The sequence below is a fragment of the Miniopterus natalensis genome, chromosome 1, assembly GCF_054644295.1.
Source record: "Miniopterus natalensis isolate mMinNat1 chromosome 1, mMinNat1.hap1, whole genome shotgun sequence".
NCBI lineage: Eukaryota > Metazoa > Chordata > Mammalia > Chiroptera > Miniopteridae > Miniopterus > Miniopterus natalensis.
Window position 1 is genome coordinate 151,507,666 of NC_142081.1, and position 19,462 is coordinate 151,527,127.

The 19,462-nt window shown below is 36.8% G+C and overlaps 1 protein-coding gene across 1 annotated transcript in view; it reads left to right on the forward strand.

Annotated features, from left to right (window-relative positions):
• Positions 1–19,462, forward strand: part of SNCA (synuclein alpha) — a 95,721-nt gene that overhangs the window by 13,470 nt on the left and 62,789 nt on the right. The gene's annotated exons all lie outside the window — the stretch shown is intronic.

Here is a 19,462-nt window from a genome sequence, read left to right on the forward strand (position 1 = left end):
TGAGGTTCTTAAAGTGCATAACCAGAAATCATGGTTTTGGGGTGGTTTTAAAATTCTCAGAAGAAATTTGACTTTGCATCTTTCATGCAGCTATGACTCTAGTACAGTTACATAAAAGGTACCATGACTCATTTTAACCAGGTAGGTAATAGAAAACAAGGTGTCAACTGGAAGATAAAACTTAATAGATTTCATGACCCCAGCAGCAGAATGGTTTTTGCTTTTTCCCAGCCTCTGTGGCCTCTTTGCTATCCCTTGAACAAATCAAGCATGCCCTTGCCCTGGTTTTTCCCTCTGTCTGTAAAAGATCTTCCCTAAGATCATATACTTGGCGAACTCCTTCATCTCCTCCAGTCTTTGTTAAATGACAACTTCTCAATGAAGCCTGCCTGCACCTGTTTAAAATTGGCACAATGCTTCTCACCTCTTGTAGTCCTAATCTCCCTACTTTTTCTCCCTTTTTTGCCAGAGCATTATCACCTTTAAAATAGTAAATAAGTTATTTTTTATGTATGTTGTTTATTTTATTTCTCCTCTCCTAAAATATAAGCACCATGAGGGTTGAATATCTTTTGCTCACTGATATTTTACAAGTGTCCAAAAACATGCCTGACATGTAGTAGACAAATAATGAATATTTATTATATTAAGGAAGAAAGGAAAGAAGGAGATAAGTAAATACGCAGAGTGACTTTCATTTCTGTGTCATTAATAGTTATAGAGATAGTATAGTAACTGTGGCTATTCAACCAACCAAAAGTTATTATCAAATTAGTTTTGGAATAGATACTCTGAAAACTGCAAGAAAGTAGCTTTATTTGCTGGCAAACTGTTCTGCATTCCTCCACTCCATGTAATCCTGTGTAGCCAGCCTACCTTGATGGATCATGAAAACATTGATAATAAAAAGACAAGACTAAAAACCGGTGATATATTTAGATTTTACCACATGGAGTTCCATTGTCTGGGACAATAGATGCTAACTATGGAAAATCTGGACTGGGCTTTTAGTGAAGTTCTTCGGCTAACGCTTAAATGTATGGTTGATAATGGGAGTAGTCCTTTGTGAAGGATATGCTTTTCATATAATTATATTATTTGTGCTAATAACTATAGTAATCACTCTTTTCTGTCTGAGATCATAATTACATTTATAGCTTTATTACATTTTAAAGGCTAGGGGAGACTTCAGATATTAGTACAGAGAAAATTAACCTGTTTTGTGTCCCAGACTCTCTGCCAATCTAAATGAAGCTGTGGACCCTCTTCCTTCCAAAAGCGTACACACATACACCAAAAGGCTTAGTGGGATCATGGAGGCCTGTCAACAGATAGAGCCTGTGATTTAGACCCATCCCCTGATTACACAGGTGAGGAAAGTGAAATCTCCAGGGGAAAGTTAGTCCAGTGTCACATAGCCAACTGTAACACGCTGGATAGCAGTGGTATTTTCCCAGCCATTATGTCTCTGCCCCAGCCACTTCCTCAAAACCTAGCTTCCTTTGGGTTTTTATAAACTGACTTATGCTAACCAGATTTAACTGGAGAAATTCTTTGCTTTAGAATATTAAGAAACCAGTGAAACATGTAATCTCCCCTCCCCCCATTTAAAGCATACAATGTGAATTGCAAATAAGGCACGAAAGTACTTTATTTCTTACAAAATTGGGCTTATGTTTTGCCCTTCTAAAATAATGCTATTTATTTTAATATTTTTAAAGCAGAAATCTAAATGCTGTGACAAAATTAACCATTTGGAGATATTTCTCTTATGGCTACTTATAGGTTCTTACAAATTTCTAATATGAAAACAAAGCCATAAAACCTAGAAATTGCAGCATAGTTGTAGGAAAAAAAACATTGAACTGGGAGTTAAAATGGCTAATTTCCATCCCTGCTCTGTCACTAACTGGTTGGATGACCTTTTGCAGATCTCTTAAGACTTTCTCATCTAATGAGGAAACTATAGTAGAAAATTGTGTTGAAGCCCAATTTAGCAGTAAAGTTCTGAATTTCTGTAACTGAAAGAAGATACCAATAAACTTCTTTCATTGTGGTCACATCTATGGGATGTCAAACAATCTAGGGAGTTTAAATAAAATGGTTAAATTTGTTTATTAGAAAATATGTAATAACTTAATTTTATTCAAATTCTGATCAGAGTGATTCTGGTGAATGGAAATAAGCAATTTATTGTTGCTGTAACCATTTGTTACTGACCCCACTGAGAAACTCAGTCTTCATTTAAGAAATAATGCTTATTCACTGTGTGCCAGAAACTTTGCTAGATATTGAGGTTAAAATAATGAGAAAACCAGACCCTGATTTTCTCTTCATTTAGCTTATAGTCTGGTGATGAAGATCAATAATAATCATCAGACAGTAAGTGTGTAATCATTAACTGTGATAAATGCGATGGAGCTCAGACTGCCGAGAATATCCGAAAGGTGACTTCACCAGCTAGTGTGGGGTCAGGGTAAGAGGGAGCATCCCCAAGGCTTCCCTGAGGAGGCAATGATCTAAAAAAGTGACTGGCAAACAGTAAACAAGCAGGAGTTGAAGGAGAAGCATTCAGGCAAAAGCAGAAACATGAGGAAATCTCATGTGGTTTGAGGGGACCATGGCAAATCAAAGGGGGCTGTGGCTGGAGCCAGAGGAAATGAGGAGGAAGAAGCTAGAGGAGTGCTGTGCGCTGTGGCCACATCATGGCTGGCCATCGCAAGAATGGTGGCCTTCCTTCCTTCCTCCCTCCCTCCCTCCCTTGTTTCCTTCCCTCTTTCCTTCCTTCCTTCCCGTTTTTCTTGGTCTGTTTGTATTTAAACCAAGAGCTCTAGTAAGCTCATTTTTATTTCTCTCCCACCCCCCACCCTCTATCTTTTCCCTCCCTAAACTTATCTCTTTGTGACACGCTAAATTTGGTGTATTCTGTCTCCTTTTGATGTTAACAGAGAGACATGACCACAGAAACCTAAGCGCTTTTGTGAATTTGATCATATAAAGGAAGCCATTCTTAGTAATAATTTCTAATTATAAACTATCAGATTAAAGGACAAATAAGATGGCTTGAATTTTGAGAATTTGTTTTGTCAAATATTATTAGCTTCTTTATTTAATACATCAGAATAATACATCTTCTGATCTGTATTTTTACCTGTGAGCACACAAGTGGTTATCAACCAAACAGTTCATTTTCTGAAGCTCATTCATTTGATTGGCATAGTAGAAACAGACCACAAATGCATTGCTGCAGAGGTATTCAGGTTTTAAGCTCAAATAAACAGTGATATTATACAGAGAAAATTTGTTTCCCTGTCTGTTGAGAACAAGTGATTTGCTACTTCCAGTAATATTATATATAGAAAGTAATTCCAATAAGATTTGTTCCATAGTGCCACTGTGTTCAAACTCTACAACTCATCACTACAACATTTGCTCCATCTCAACTCCCCAACAGTGTTTTGCATGTGGTTCTGCTCAAATCCTTGCTGAACAAATGAGTGTTTCTTTCATTCTGCCTGGAATGCCCTGGAAGTGTTGGGTCCTCATATCCCTGAAGTTTGTTGTTTTGTAATTTTCTGGGCTCACAGAGAGTGAAAGTCTTGAATAAACTACAAAACCACTCGCTACCTGACAAATAGTACAGCAGCCAGCTTCATTATCACATTCTGTTTAGGTGCCGACCCATCTACAAAGAGAGTAATAGGTTTCATGCAAGAAAATATTTATAGCCTCGGGTACTTGAAATATCCCAGTTCGTCCGTTTTCTCCAGTTTTTCTTCAGAATCAGAATGAAGTTTTCTGAACTGTGCCAATGTGGAAATTAGGTCAGATTATAAAAGATTTTTAGTATCCCCAGCACAGAAAAATGTTGATTTCAGATGGATAGATGTCTGCATACTCTGTAATTCTGCCATAATTCACAAGAGAATAGCTAACCAAGTGTGTGCTTGATGAATAAAAGAAAGCGGGGCAGAAAATGTCAGGTTTGACATTGTGATCTACAACATTTAAGCATCCTTCTGCTTGATTCCTTTGACTTACTAGAGCTATCATGTTTAGCTTGATGGAAATGTATTTTTAAACACTTGAGCATTTTGGGCCCTTTTATTAAATGATTAATCAGATGATGGATGTTGCCATCAGCTAAGTCATTATATGTTGACTACACAAATAAGCCAAAGGTCACAGACAACCTTTCAGATTTCTTTGAAGAAGCATGCACAGATCATAGGAGTAATCTTAACATCGTTCATAAGAAGGTAATTAGAGATGTCAAGATTAGTGAAATGCTTTATTTTACAGTAAACTTTCTCCTTAAATACTTAATAATGATTGATATAGTGTCCCAAATAATTAAAAGTTTGAGTCTTGCCTTTGTGCTTGATCTCAGAAGATAACCAACATGACTTAGTTATATTTATATGTAAACTAAAAGATTTATGGCACCATGAAATGCCCGATTTATATTCCTAGTGGGAACAGCATATACTATTAATAGCATTGTAATCTCTGATTAAAGCACAATGTGGTAATTAAAGAAGAAAACTTAATTGACATAATTTATTTCAAAATATATATAAAATCAGTAACATTTTGACATGCGATATGGAAAAATCAATATTTTATACTCATGGGAGCGTCTAGTCTACTAATGTAGCTATACTGTCTCCACTGAGAAACACATCCATTATGATGGACTTTCTTTGTATCTAATAATATGTTAACTGGGCTGGGGATGGATGAGTCATGGTTCCTAATGACCCTTAATCCTGCAAGGTTGTAAATAGGAAAGTACACTTTAATTATATATAAAGAGGTAAGGAACATAGGCTTATGGTTATGTTTTATTTTAAATTCAGTAGCATTCAATCATTAATTGGTACTTTATATATGCTGGACTCTCAGCTTCGCACTGTGGGGAATGCAGAAGTGAATGACTCATGGATGGCTCCTGCCTTCAAGAAATGTGCAGTTTGGGGGTGACGACTGACATATTTACCCCTGGGGAAAGGAAACATCTTTTGTCTTTGAGAACATGTATGTTTTGTAGCAAGTATATACCCATCATAGGAAAAAATGGTTTTTGTTAGAAATGAGAGAGACTTATTTTTCAATACATAATACACTTCAAATTTTGTTTTTGTCAGTATGCTATGAAATACCTCATACACATAGAAATAAGTGCCATAATATTTTAGCTGTTTAGACATACACAAAAATGAAACACTTCCACCAAGTCCTCAGACCAGTGGTTAATAATCTTAAAGTATTACAACCATTCCATTTATACATGACTACAAATCCAATTTCAGTCTTCCAAGAACTGATTGTGGTGATAGTTGTGTTTGTTAGAGGAATGCGTTATAGCAAGAGTATGATAAAACAGCTTCAAGGCACACCAACAGCTTTAAATCATATTTGTGCAGTTGGTTTATTACTTCATATATGCTTAACTTGGATTAAAATTCTGCTGAATGCCATGTGAGAGCAATGATCATAATTTTATGAACCCATCTTCATTGTGCACGTGCTAACATCTATTGATAAAACATCCCTTCACATATAAAGAGGATGTGATATTTTTATAGTGTTTTATTAATCAGGTGCTATTATATGTAGGATAATTCAAACTTAGGTGGCTCTTTTTTTTTAACCTCTATTACCACCTGAGTCATATTTTCACACTGTAGTTCAATGGAAAACCTGGAAAAATACCATTAATATTTAGGTTACAGTCATAAAGGTAATAAAATGTGCTTATGTATGTTATAACGTACAATAGTTTTACCCCAAACTTCAATGATAATCAACTTGTTTGTTCCTAAATAGAAAGAAATAAGTTGATTTTTTTCCTGCTTCAAAAATTAGGTTTTATTTATTTATTTATTTTTCAAGGAGATAGTTGATGGTGCATTTGCTTTATCAAGAAAAAATAGAAAAAGGGATTCTGTGGTTCTCAAGTATTAAAAATATACAAAAATCTAGTACAGAAATATGTTCACTTGAATTCAAAGAAATATAAATAGGTAAATGAGATGCCAATTGTATTTTGCATGCAAATACATAATTATGGGAACTGGAGTTGGATGATCCATCTCATCAACTAATTGTTCTATGAGGGGAAAATGAGTAGTTTGTCACCCCAAATATAAAGTAATTCTTTTATAAGGACTTTATTAAATCTTTACTGAATATTTGAATATTTAAGTTACAATTTAAATACCTCTCTATCAGGTGATTCTAGAGTCACTAACAGATATTTATAAATATCCCCAAAATAGTATTTAATTCTTATTAAGACTATAGAATATATTAATGCAAAGAACACTGAACCATAAATTATGTTTGCTGAATAAATAATTAAAAGAATAAGTGAAAGAATAAAAAGAAGGAATATGTAGTTTATCTTCCTGATTAGAGGTGGCCACTGTCTCACCTTTCTTTTGTGTTCTTCATACTAACACAGTATGATGAATCTATTTGGAATTCAATTCACAAGAATAAGTTCAGTTGCAGCATCATGGATAGTGAAGAATAATGTGAACTTTTAATTTAAGGAAATCAAATAGATTTTAACTATCTGCTTACAAGGGAATGGTATCAGCTGACAATTCATAATAGCAAATCACCTCCAATCACCTCCAAGTTGTTCTCTCCCTGTCCTGGATGATGTCATCTCACCTCTCTGAGCACAGATGTCCTCATCTGTGAAATAAAAGTGTTGGACTAAATGAGTTCAGATGTTTCTAGTCTGTGTTTAATGGCTTGAATTTTAGTTTAATTTGTTCAGTTACACATTGCCAGACCTCTGGCAACTCATTTAACCTTTCTACACCAAAGCCTCTCATCTGTAACTGGCCAGCCACTGCAGAGTCACAGTGCCAATTAAATGAAATAATGCGGACAAAAGATAAACAATCAGCTGTAATGCATTATACAGTTAAAATATTTTGCTAAGAAGAGCCTCACTTTTCTCTAAGAGTTGTGTTAGATAAATGATTGTAAAAAGTCTTTTCCATATCTGTTGATAGTCTGATGATTTTTAGTAAGTAAATTATATAACACAGAGAGTGAAAAGCTATTTGCTAAACGTTCCACTTTATTTAACTAAATAAAACGAAGTCACACTACTACTTGTCCTTGGATTTTCCCAAAGTAATGTGGTTCCATTGAATATTACATACATGTTGTAATTAGAAAGAAATGATCTGGGGAAATATGGATAAAGTTAAAAAAGTTTCTCTTTTAAACTGAAAAAAATCTGAGAGCCTTAATATGTTAGGCTTATAGGTACTATTTGCCTAATGCCTTTTTGATGCCAAGCCCTGGGAGAATACTTCTGGGTGTTCAGAGAAACACGGGTTTGACATAACCTGGGCTAACTGAAACTGACCCATCTATTCTTTTCCTCCTTTTCTTAATAATGGCTGGTTTTTAGGTCCTGAATTAGAGATATTTAGAGAGATTATCAGGACCCAGCATTCCATATCCTATTCTTCTACAGCCATTTTCTGTAAGATCCCTTGGGGCACGGCTGAAGAAACTACCCTCTTCAGTCATAGGAGGCCTTTGTGCCAAATCCCATAAAGCTCCCTTCTGACCTAGACAGGGGTAGGTCTAAGCAGTTTGCAATTGTGAAAATTGGCCAAGGCATCTTCTTGGCTCCTTTATCATAAACCCAAAGGCAGGAAAGTCCTTAATCTGAAGGAGGGCAGAGGGTTTTTCCTCAAGCTGATTTTCCATGCCAGAACTTTCTAGAACGGGAACAGTTCCAGAGAAGGAACAACTCCAAGGTCATCTGAATTTGACACCTTCATGATAAGCACCAAGGCCTAGTTTATAATCTTTAAGACCTTGTATTTAATCTTATTTTAGTTATCTCCAGTGTAAAAGACTTGTGTAAATATCCAATCAAATTCAAGATTTATTTGTTGCCAGAGCTCAATAGGAACTCAGAGTTTCCTCTCCTCCAGTTCACTTTCGCATGTCTGCAAGGGTTAAAGGAAGAGGGATCTGTGAACAAGAGCATCTGTGTTCTCGATGGGGGTTTCATTACGCGTAGCCTCTAATGTGCTGGGGTGACTCTCCGATGGGGTATGTTACACGGTCTAAACGTGCTTGGCTGGTCCCCTCCTCACCTCGGGTCTGGGCTAACCACCGCTCCTGTCATTCACTGCCTTTGTTTTCCATGTTTCTGCTGGCTGGCCCCGGCCTACTCTTTTTTCCAAGGCCTGATCTGGGCTCATGAGAAACCTGGGAATCCCTGCCACTCCAGCCTCAGTTCTGAGGAGCCAGGGTACGTAGGGGAGCGAGCTAAATTCTCCAGCGTGGTATGGCAGCCCCCTGTGACTGGGTGGCGGTTTGCTCACGCTTCGCTGACACTGGGAAAAGCAGCAGGTCCTGCTCCTCAAGCAGCAGCCCACCGGGAAACGGGACGCGAGCCTGCCCTGCTCACAGACATCTCCAGCCTCAGGAGCTACCACCTGTTCCACGGAGACAGTTCTCCACTAATGCTTTCCTTTAAATCTCTTTGCCTAAAAGCCTCTTTTCCTTCTTTCTTTTTATACTTTACTGGTGGAAAAATAATGAAAGTGTCTGGCTAAGAATTTAGGTTTTTTGTCTCAACTGTGAGCTTATTTCCCAGCAATCATTGCACCTTCTACTTACATGTGGGGTAGGGAAGGGATCAGCTATTACCCAGAGTTTCACATTTCAGCAATTTTATGTTACGAGATGTCCACTCACTCACTAATATTGTGGCTGGAGAGTAAATTGATACTGTTATTGCAGACATAGTGAAAATCTATATTGAAATTATGCATATCCTTTGACTTAATAATTTTACTTCTAAGTTTAAATAAGCATATATTTAAAGATAAGGATGTTCAATCCGGCATTGATTATAATAGAAAATAGAAAATAAATACTAGAAGTTTGACAATCGGGACTTAGTTAAATGTACTATGGTTGAGCCATACAGTGGTGAGCAGCCATTAAAATGCTGAGCAGCCATTAAAATGTTGGTGTAGAAGAAGAATTAATGGAGTGGAAGGATGCTCTCACTACCTTAAATGAAAAGAACAGATTACAAAGCAATATAAACAGTTTGTATAGCATAACCTATTTTTATTTTTATTTTTAAAAATGTCTTTATTGATTTCAGAGAGAGGAAAGGAGAGGGATAGAGAGAGAGCGAAACATCAATGATGAGAGTCATTGATCAGCTGCAGCCTGCAACCCGGGCATGTGCCCTGACCCGGAATCGAACCCCAATCGCCTGGATCCTAGGTCGATGCTCAACTGCTGAGCCACGCCCGGCCGGGCACCTATTTTTATTTTTAAAACATCCGTACATATGTACATATAAAGATCCGAAGTAAGTGCACCAGGCTCTAGGGTTTTTCTCAAGCTCTCTTTGCATTTCTGCCTGAATAATTCTTTGCTTTGGGGGACTGTCTCACTGTAGGATGTTTCCCAGCCCCAGGCCTTACTTATTAAGTGCCAGTAGTGCTCCCCAGGCCTCATAACAACTACCGAAAGCCCTTTCTCCTTTTCCTTGAGGACACACTGCAACCAAGTGACTATTTCTGGGTCATGGATCACATTTTATCATCTCCCTTTGCTTACTTATATTTTATAAAATTTTCTTTAATAAGTATATATTTATAACAAAACCTAATAAATAGTATTTATAATATTTCACACTATTCGACATTTAGGTGACTAAGCATTCTGCTGCTTTAAGCATAATTAGCACTTGAAGATGCTATTTTTTCTTCTTGGTGTCCCACTTCCCACTCACATTTATTCAACTGATTCAAAAAAATTATCTTTGCTTCATAGGTACTTAAAAGTACAGGTATAGTTATAGTATTTGCTATTTATCCATTCACCTATTTATCAATTCATTTATGTGACCCACATTTGTTAAACTTTACTATGTGTAAAATACTCTGCTAGGCATCATCAGAAACATTGATATTATAAGACCAAATTCTTGCACTCTAGGGTCTGATAGCTGGCTGTTAATCATGATCAGTATGTGTTAGTGTGTTAATGTTAAAGAACTTGCTTAAAGATTTCTTCCCCAGTCACCTTCTCTTCCAAGTTTCAAGAAAGACTGTCTCTGAGTGAGGTATCTCATAGCACTCATAGTCTCTTATTATTTCTCAAAAAAATGTGGTTAGAGTATACTTCTTTCATTTATTACTCTTGATCCCAATTATCAAACCAAATTAAAATACTACCATTTCATCAATTTTCTCTTTTGCTATCTAGTAATACTATGTACCAAATCCAAATTTTAAGATAAATTTTACCAAGATTTTTCAGGAGTAATGGGTTGTAATGCCCAAATGAATAATTTATTTGCTTTCTCATTTTTGGCAAGTGTATCAAATCATTGAAAAACTTACAATATGACTTTGCAAAATCTAATTATAAATCTTTTGGACTCTAAAAAATCTGCCATCCTCTTATATTCATGTATCTTCAAAACTTGGCCTTTCTTGTTGTAATATGCTTTATCCACAGTGTGCCAAAATTTCTGTGCTTAGAAATAACCTTTCAATGTTTTTGTTAACATATATGATAATATATAGTAAGCTGTAAAAATACACTTTTTTGGTAGACTTTTTACTGTAGTCATGTTAATTTTACTGAAATTAGATAATCCTATCCACAGTGTATAGTTTATTTTGCATATAAACAAAGACTTTGTACTGGGACTGGGGCTGCTGTTATATTCTTTAGACTTCCCTATAACCTCTGATGTACTAGTTCTTTTTAAAAGAAGCTAGGGAGTCTGATCATCCCAAGTGCCTAGTGTCATGTTTTAAAATAAGTTATATTTTTGGACCTAAGACCTAAGTTTTTTGAAACATAACAAGGATTGCACCATTGATCTTACCATATCTCTCTTCTCCACGGCTACCACCTTAAGCCAGGCCTTCATCATTTCTCACCAAGACTCCTTCCCTGGCTCCTTAACTGGTCTCCCTGCCTCCACACATACATCCCAGTTAGCCTCTTCTCAGCCAGGCAGACTAATTCTTGTAAGACATAACCTGAATCATTCCTCCCCTGCCCTCAACCATGCAATGGCATCCTATTACACACAGAATGAAATACAAATTCTTCTTTTGATGTAAAGGCCCTGCAATATCTAGCCCTCACTGAGTTCTTGTGTCCTTTCCCTCTTCTCCTTGTACACTGCCCTCCAGCTATGCTGGCCTCCTGATGTTCTTCAGGGCTGCTGAGCACATTTCTGATACTCAGTAAGTGCAGAAAAATAAATTATATTCATTTCATTGTAGACTGTTTCCTTTTTCTGAAAGCAAAGATAAATGATATAGTCTTCTTTAAAAACAAAAAAATGGATTGCCTAGAACCTCTGCTTAATTTTGGAAGACAAACTGCATGCAGTATACTATAAAATGGCAAAGATATCATTCATTCCCAGATTTCCATGTGCTTTTGTTGCACATTAGTAACTTAGTATATTGTAGAATATGAACCTATTCTAATAAAATTACTTACATCTTTCATACGTATTATAATAGTTATTGCTTTTCTACACTTTTAAAAAAATCCTCACCCAAGTATATTTTTTTCACTGCTTTTCAGAGAGAGTGGACAGGAAAGAAAGAGAGAGACAGAAAGAGAGAGACATCGAAGTGAGAGAGACACGTCAATTAGTTGCCTCCCTCACATGCCCTACCCGGGCCAGGGATTGAGCCTGCAACTGAGGTACATGCCCTTGGCCGGAATCAAACCTGGGACCCTTCAGTCTGCAGGCCGATGCTCTAACCACTGAACCAAACTGGATAGGGCTTCCACATTTTTATAAAAATGTATTTGATTGTATGTGGACACATGAAATTAACTTTCTCTTTAAGAACAAAACAACTGTTTCACTCATGATATAAATGTTGTGTGTCATGACACTGCTTATCACTATACATTAGTTCTATTCCATGAAATATTTTCCTAGTAAACCACATAAATTATATTGACTATTGGACAGATGGGCAGAACCACATGCATCCAATATTAGGCAGTTGGTGAGCATAAAATGCCAGAAAGAAGATTAGGAATATCAAGACAGGAAGCTTCCAGTTGCTCTTGAAAAGGATGATCCTTTGCTCTTGACTCTCCACCATGTGTTTTCCTTTGAAAGTAATGCCTTCTAAAATAACTTCTCTTGTTTTATATCCAAATGCATGCTCAGTGCTTTCTCATTAATTTATATATTAATAATACAATGAAATGTTTAGGCAGATTGACAAAGGAATTCCCCCATTCTTCTGCCTTTTATGCAAGGATGACAGCTATGAAATGTGTGTTTTCTCAGCAAGGAATGTAACAGTGTTCAGTTGCAAGAAGATGAGAGGGAGAGAGAGGCTGCGGACTGAGGCATGGTGTGGCATTTGTTACTGCCAGGCCTCATCAGCTGTGTGGGCCTCTGGGAGGTACTGGCTGAGATACCAGGCTCCTTTATTTATTTCCTCTGGAATACTGCAGCAATAAAGATTTCATTAGAAGCAGAGAAAAACATTAAAGACTAGTTAGCTTTTGTGAGGCAGAGCAGTCATCTCTAAATATTGATCGAAATTCAAGAAGGCTTTGTAGCTTTTATCCACAGACTCTGCTGCTGTATCTAAAAAATTCTGATCTCAGGAGCTATTTTGGGGTACAACAGATCTTAACAACAAACGAAGATCCATTCAAAGCAACAGATACATTCTGCCTACTGTAATGTTGATCTGGTTGAAACCATTTTGGTTTAACAATTCCTCCTCTGTAGGAGGGAATCAGTAGATAACTTACAGCAAAATTACGACTAGCTTCCCATTCAATGAAAATTAGGCCTATCTTTGCTCTTTCTTAATCTAAAATATACCTCTCAGATCTAGACGGCAGTGAAAATTGTGTGAGCAAGATGACTTGAGGGCCACAGCTCTTTTCATTCCCTAGTCTCAGACCTCTTCTAATTAATAGAGTAAAATTGGAAGAGCCCTCAAGCAGGCCACTGGGGCCCCATTCATTCTGCCTCACAAAGGAAGAAGTAATGGCAGCTACAGGGATGCTGATTGTATTCACTTTTTCTTGCCCGGTGTGAATATTTGCTTGGAATTGATACTCCCCATCACATTAAAAATGTTGGAAAATTGTTTATGTAAATCAGCATGCCAAATTTTGTTTGATTTACTCATTGTATTTTGTGTGGAATTATTTCAGTCCCAAACTTTCATTTCAGTTGTTCTCTACTCAGACTTTTAACTGAACCCAGACCAGCTAAACACATGTCTTTTACTGTCATGGAGATTAATCTTTCTTTTAAAATCGATTTTAAAATTTTGTTAAAAATGCTTTTGAAATTTTTTTCTCCTTATTTTCTTTTTAAATTAAATTTATTGGCATGGTATTGGTTAATAAGATTATATAGGGTTCAAGTGCACATTTCTATGATACATGATCCGTATATTGCATTGTGTGCCCACCACCCAAAGTTAAATCATCTTCTGTCACCATATATTTGGCCCCCTTTACCCTTTACCATCTCTCCCAACCCCCTTCCCTCTGTTAACCACAATACCATTGTCTGTGCCTCTGAGTTTCAGTTTTATATCCCACATATCAGTAAAATCCTATGGTTCTTATATTTTTCTGACTGACTTATTTCGCTTAGCATAATAGTCTCAAGGTCTGTCCATGTTGTTGCAAATGGCAGCATTTCATCTTTTCTTATGGCTGAGTAGTGTTCCATAATGTATATGTATTGCATCTTCTTAACCCAGTCCTCTATCAAAGGGCACTTTTTATTTGTGCTTTTCACAAACTTAGCCCCCTTTTTCTTTAATTATATACCAATAGTCTTCATTTTTCAGATTGATTTTCAACCTGCTTTTCATGCTAGTTCTTATGAACTTCTCTCTCAATTCTAAATATTCCTTTCTTACTTTGTTTTCTGTATGCTTCCTTTTCACAGTATTGAAGAAGATTTGTTTTTTTAGAGTTTATTACTTTACGGAATGTGTTTTAAAATATTTTAAATGCAATCACCAGTTAACACAGCATTGAAGTTTTCCTGTTAGAGATACATTGTTTTCTGTATATCTCACTGAGAGAGAAGTTGGCATGATAAGGTTATAATGTACTCAGCTGATACTAACTTTTCTAACATGCATTGTTTCTGAGAATGCCATCGTTTGTTTTATTCAGGTGCATTTCACACAAGATGAGAATCAGTACCTGTTATTTTAGGACTTATTATTGCATAGGTATTAACACTTGTCATCTTTTATCTGTCCAGTTCAGATTCTTTATGTGATTTAAGTTAGATATGCATTTATATTTTAAGTTGTCATTTAAAATTTTTTTTATTGATTTCTGGAGAGAAAGGAAGGGAGAGGGATAGAGAGATAGAAACATCGATGAGAGAGAAACATCATCGATTGGCTGCCTCCTGCATGCCCGTACAGGGGATTGAGCCCAGAGCCTGGGCATGTGCTGTGAGCAGGAATCTATCCATAACCGCTTGATTCCTGTATTGACACTCAACCAATGAGCCACACCTGGCCGGGCTGTCATTTTTTTAAAACATTGTATTTTGAATGAAGGTTGAAGGTGATCCACTAGATAGCAACCAGTAATAATTTTAACAGCAACATTATTTAAAAAGTAACCTTATAGGCACATACAGAACATAGCGAGCCCACAAATATTATATGAGGTCCTGTTTACATCACTACCTCCTTTTACATCTAACACTAACCTAATATTTAATAAATTTCTGTGCAGCATCATATGCTGTGATATATTCTAGGATGCAAGAATGAATAAAAAATATTCTTAGATCATAGGAAAAAGGAACATAGCATCTCTTTAAGAGTTATTCTTACAAATCTCAGTAAAGCTAAAGGAGTAGTTTTCCCAGATCTGTTTTAGACTCTAGACACTTAGTTCAATATATTTTCTCCTTATCAAGCTGGAATCATTCCAAGGTTTTAAAATTCTAGGCAACCATGAAAATAAGACAAAGAGGATACTAAATCTGCCACAAATGTGATATTTTTCTCAGTCTTATTTGGTACTGAAGGTCACGAATAGAACGAGGTTTTGTGTGTCTTATTTTTTCTGTTATCTTTTCAGTTGATATAAGGGGAAAAAAACCACAAAACAAGCGACATGAGCACCAGACCAATGTCTAAAACTGATTTTTGAGTAAATAGGAATCTTCCTCTTAAGGATCTCCATGTATTTAAAGAGATTCCACATTTTCTCACTGTCAATGAGCTGTGGAGTAACCTATTGTATGTGGCACAGCTTGAGTTCTAGAAATGGCCCCTACAGTTATATAAGGATACATAATGTAGCCTCCTCTAACTTTCCATGAAAAATGGAACTACACTGTATTCATTAGCTGTGTGACTGAACAGATTGGTTCATTATACAGTTACATCATCTGTATATAAAGGGGATAGTAGAATTCATATCTCAGAGGTGTGGTGGAGTTCACATGTGATGCATGTGGGCTCGGAGCCTGGCACAAAGAGCTTAATAGTGATAGTCCCCTCCTCTTCTTCCTTGGTATTCCAAAGGACATTCGTCACATCCCATCTACAATAGTGATCCAGGTGTACTGTGGTTAGTGTGTGCTTCCCTGCCAAACTGTGGGATAATTTGGGGTCAGGCCATAGCTGATATACCCCATATTTTACATAGTACTTTATGATTTTCAAATTGTTGGCATAGTGTCAAATACACAGCATAGTTTTTAAATGCTTGTTGTTGTCATTTGTTGTTACAACAGCTTCACAGTAAGATGGGCAGAAAAAACTAATATATTTTTCATTTTACAAACACATTTTCAAGGCTCCAAGAAATCCAATGAACTAAGGTCACATGTATAGTGAGTGACTCAGATGGAACAAACTGAAGGCCCCTGATTCTAAGTTCAGTGCTTGCCCTACTATATCCTAGAGACTACTACATATTCCAAGAAAGTTTCAAATGTTTCATTACATAATTCTCATCTATATGCTTGTACATATCAGAAGAAAATGTCTTGCTATTCAATATTGCTAACAACAGGTACTGACAGTCACTGGTACTTAAATATTCACCAAGTAAAATATTGATATCAATGCAAGAATGGGCAAGGAAAGATTTATATTCTGTGTATGTTGCAAATCAGTCTTTTCAGTTATTCATTAGCTAAACAGCTTAACTGCTAGAAAAGTCTTTATATTTAGCATACAGCCTTTTTGTAATTTCAACACATTTCCTCCTCACTTCAACATAAAAGCAGAATCTCTGGTCCTCTGATCTTTTCTTGGCCACTTGCCTGACCATAAAATAGCTAGCGAACTATAAAGCCCACTCCACACTATGAGAATCCAAGACGTGAACAGCACCTAGTGCTGGTGAGGGTGTGAGGCAGTAGGAACTCTCATTCGTTGCCGGTGGGAACACAGACTGGTGCAGGCACTTTGGAAGACGGTGTGCAGTCCCTTGTAACATTAAACATAGTTTTACAGTGCAATCTAGCAATCTCACTCCTCGATATTTACCCAAAAGACTGGAAAGTTTACATGCACACAGATGTTTATAGAAGCTTTATGTATAATTTCCCAAACTTGGGAGAAACCAAGGTGTTTTTCAGTAGGTAAATGGATAAACCGTGGTGCTTCCAGACAATACAAAATTATTTGGTAATAAAAGTAAATGAGCTATCAAGCTGCAAAACACATGGAGGTACTTTAAACGCATATTTCTAAGTGTAATTAGCTAGTCTGAAAAGGCTACATACTATAGGATTTAAACTATATGACATTCTGGAAAAGGCAAAACTGTGGAGACAGTAAAAAGGCCTGTGGGTTACCAGGAGTTCGCGGAAAGGACAGAGGGATGAAAGGGATGAAGAGGAGGCACAGAGCATGTTGAGGTCAGTGAAACGGTTCTTCATGACACTGTCATAGTGGATACATGACACTACACGTTAGTTAAAACTTACAGAACTGACAACACACGCAGTGGACTCTAAACTATAGCAGGTCAATATCGGTTCATCGATTTTAACAAATGTATCACACTTCTGCAAGATGTTAATAATAGAGGAAATTGTAGGGGGAGTATTAGGGAACTCTGTATTTTCTGTAAACCTAAGGCTTCTCTAAAAAATAAAGGCCATTTAAAACAACGTAAAGCTCAGATTAGATACAGCCTCAGTACAGTAGGAATCTTACTTCCCACCATTTCACCTGTCTTGCATGTATTTCACTTTGATAAGACTCGCATGCAAATATGCGATTTATGGGAAATTATTTGAATTTGAGAATAATCCTTAATTAATGTGCTTCTTCTAAAGTAAGCCAGAATAGAGAAGTAAATGTCCATTTAATCACGGAAGATTGATGTCCATCAGATCCTCTGGGAATGCAGTTAGAACCTGGGGGACACATGCTGTGCTTATAGCTCCCACACAGCACCGGGAGGCCTCGTGGTTTATTTTCCTACCTCCAGATTTCATTTAATGACACATTCTACTAATACTTATTGTGAGCCTCTGATGTGGCCCTCTCTAGGCACGGAGGATACTCTCTTTGTCGTCATGGTGCTTCAATGTACAAATGTCATTTTCACCTATAGTCTTACTTGTTTTTCTTCACCTCAGGAGAGTATAAATTCTTCTGAGGAGAAAGGCTACATCTTAATCACCTTTTTGACCTCCACAGAATCTAGCACAGTGTCTTCCGAAACAAAAACAACAGGCCCCAAGAATGTGTTGACTCAATGAGCGACTGCATGACTAAACTAATGAACAAACATCTATTTATGCCTCCCTGCTCATTTACAAGGTGCAGCCATTTAATAGTGAAAGTCTTATTTCTTCATGATCTCATTACTTCTCCCTTGGAATAGTGCTGTTTTACAGTTCCACTGAATTGCCACCCTTGCTTATAAATTCATATCCCCATTTTACATGAGGGTAATAAGAACAAAGAAGTGTTTTTGATGATCTTTTTACCCATAACTGGCTTTCATCTATCAAATCAAATATAAAAAGCAATATAGATATCAATCAGTAATTATTATAAGGCTCTATTATAAAACATCACAATGATTGGGGCTGATATGGAGAAAACACCTCAATAACTATTAGGTATTTTGCATTTCTGTAAATATTTTGATATGTACTTACCCTGTATTAATGATAATTCCTGCAGGAAACAGATGGTGTACATAAATTAGGTAATTTGCAGAGACTTCTAAGTCACTAATTATGAAAGTTGGCATAGAGTTAGGAAAAACAGAAGAAACTATGTACTACAGTAGTAACAGTAGGCACCATTGCAGCCACTAGGCCTAAGGGAACAGGGGCAGATTCTCAGGACAAGGGTGTATGTGGAAGGAGGAGAGAGAAAGTGAGTCTATACACGAAAAAGCAAGCGCTGTGTGAAGGTGGCTCCCTGACAGGAGCTGGGATCTATGGAGTAACAGCCTGTCTGCACTGACCTGGCAGAGAAGTAAATAGATGGGGGAAAAGTGACCTAATCTTATTTTCCTAACTCCCCATTTTACCTTCCTGGTGCTCCGCTGGCCAACACATATGGTAACTGAAAGGAAATGGAGTACATTGATGTAGCCCAGTGGTTCTCAAATGGGTGATTTTGATCCCCATGAAAACTTTTTGCTGTGACAACTCTGGGGGAGAGGAGAGGGAGTGCTGCTGGCATCCAGAGGATGGGGGCCAGGGATTTTGCTAAATATCCTGCAATGCCCATGACATCCTCCCATGACAAAGAAGTATTAGTTCAAAATGTCTTTAGCGCCAAGGTTGAGAAACTCTGATGTAATCCATACAAGTCATCTTCCCAGAGTATAGAGCAAGAGAATAGGGTGGAGAGAGTTTCTGAAGGGGAAAAGGAGAAAAACAGCATACTCTACAAATAAAGCATGAAATAGCAGACATGAGAAGAAATAGCTCTGGAAATACAGAAGTCTCAAAAATATGTGTGGTAGTGTCTTATGGAATTTAATAAAATTGAACTCAGGGTGCATAATATTTAGCAGACCAGGTTTCCTTTTAGAGAAATCCTTGTGGGATTTATATAAAGATTTATTAATAAAGGGCACAGGCTATACTCAGTTGACTGCCCGTCGTGTTATGCAAAACATGGACAAGAATCTAATAAAATAAAAGATTTCATGACTACTTGGGCAATCCTCCATTGTTTTCATTTATGTACTGTTAAAGGCTGTAGTGCACATAGGAATATAGCCACATAAGGCAATAAACTTGACATTTATGCAGCTTTATATGTTTGCACACACCAATATGCATAGCCTTTCTATCTAGTTGATACTTAATTCTCTTATTCATTTCTAGTTTATTCACAAGAGCATTCTCTACAAAAACTTTTCCTCATATCTTTACGACTTATTTTAAGCCTTTAAT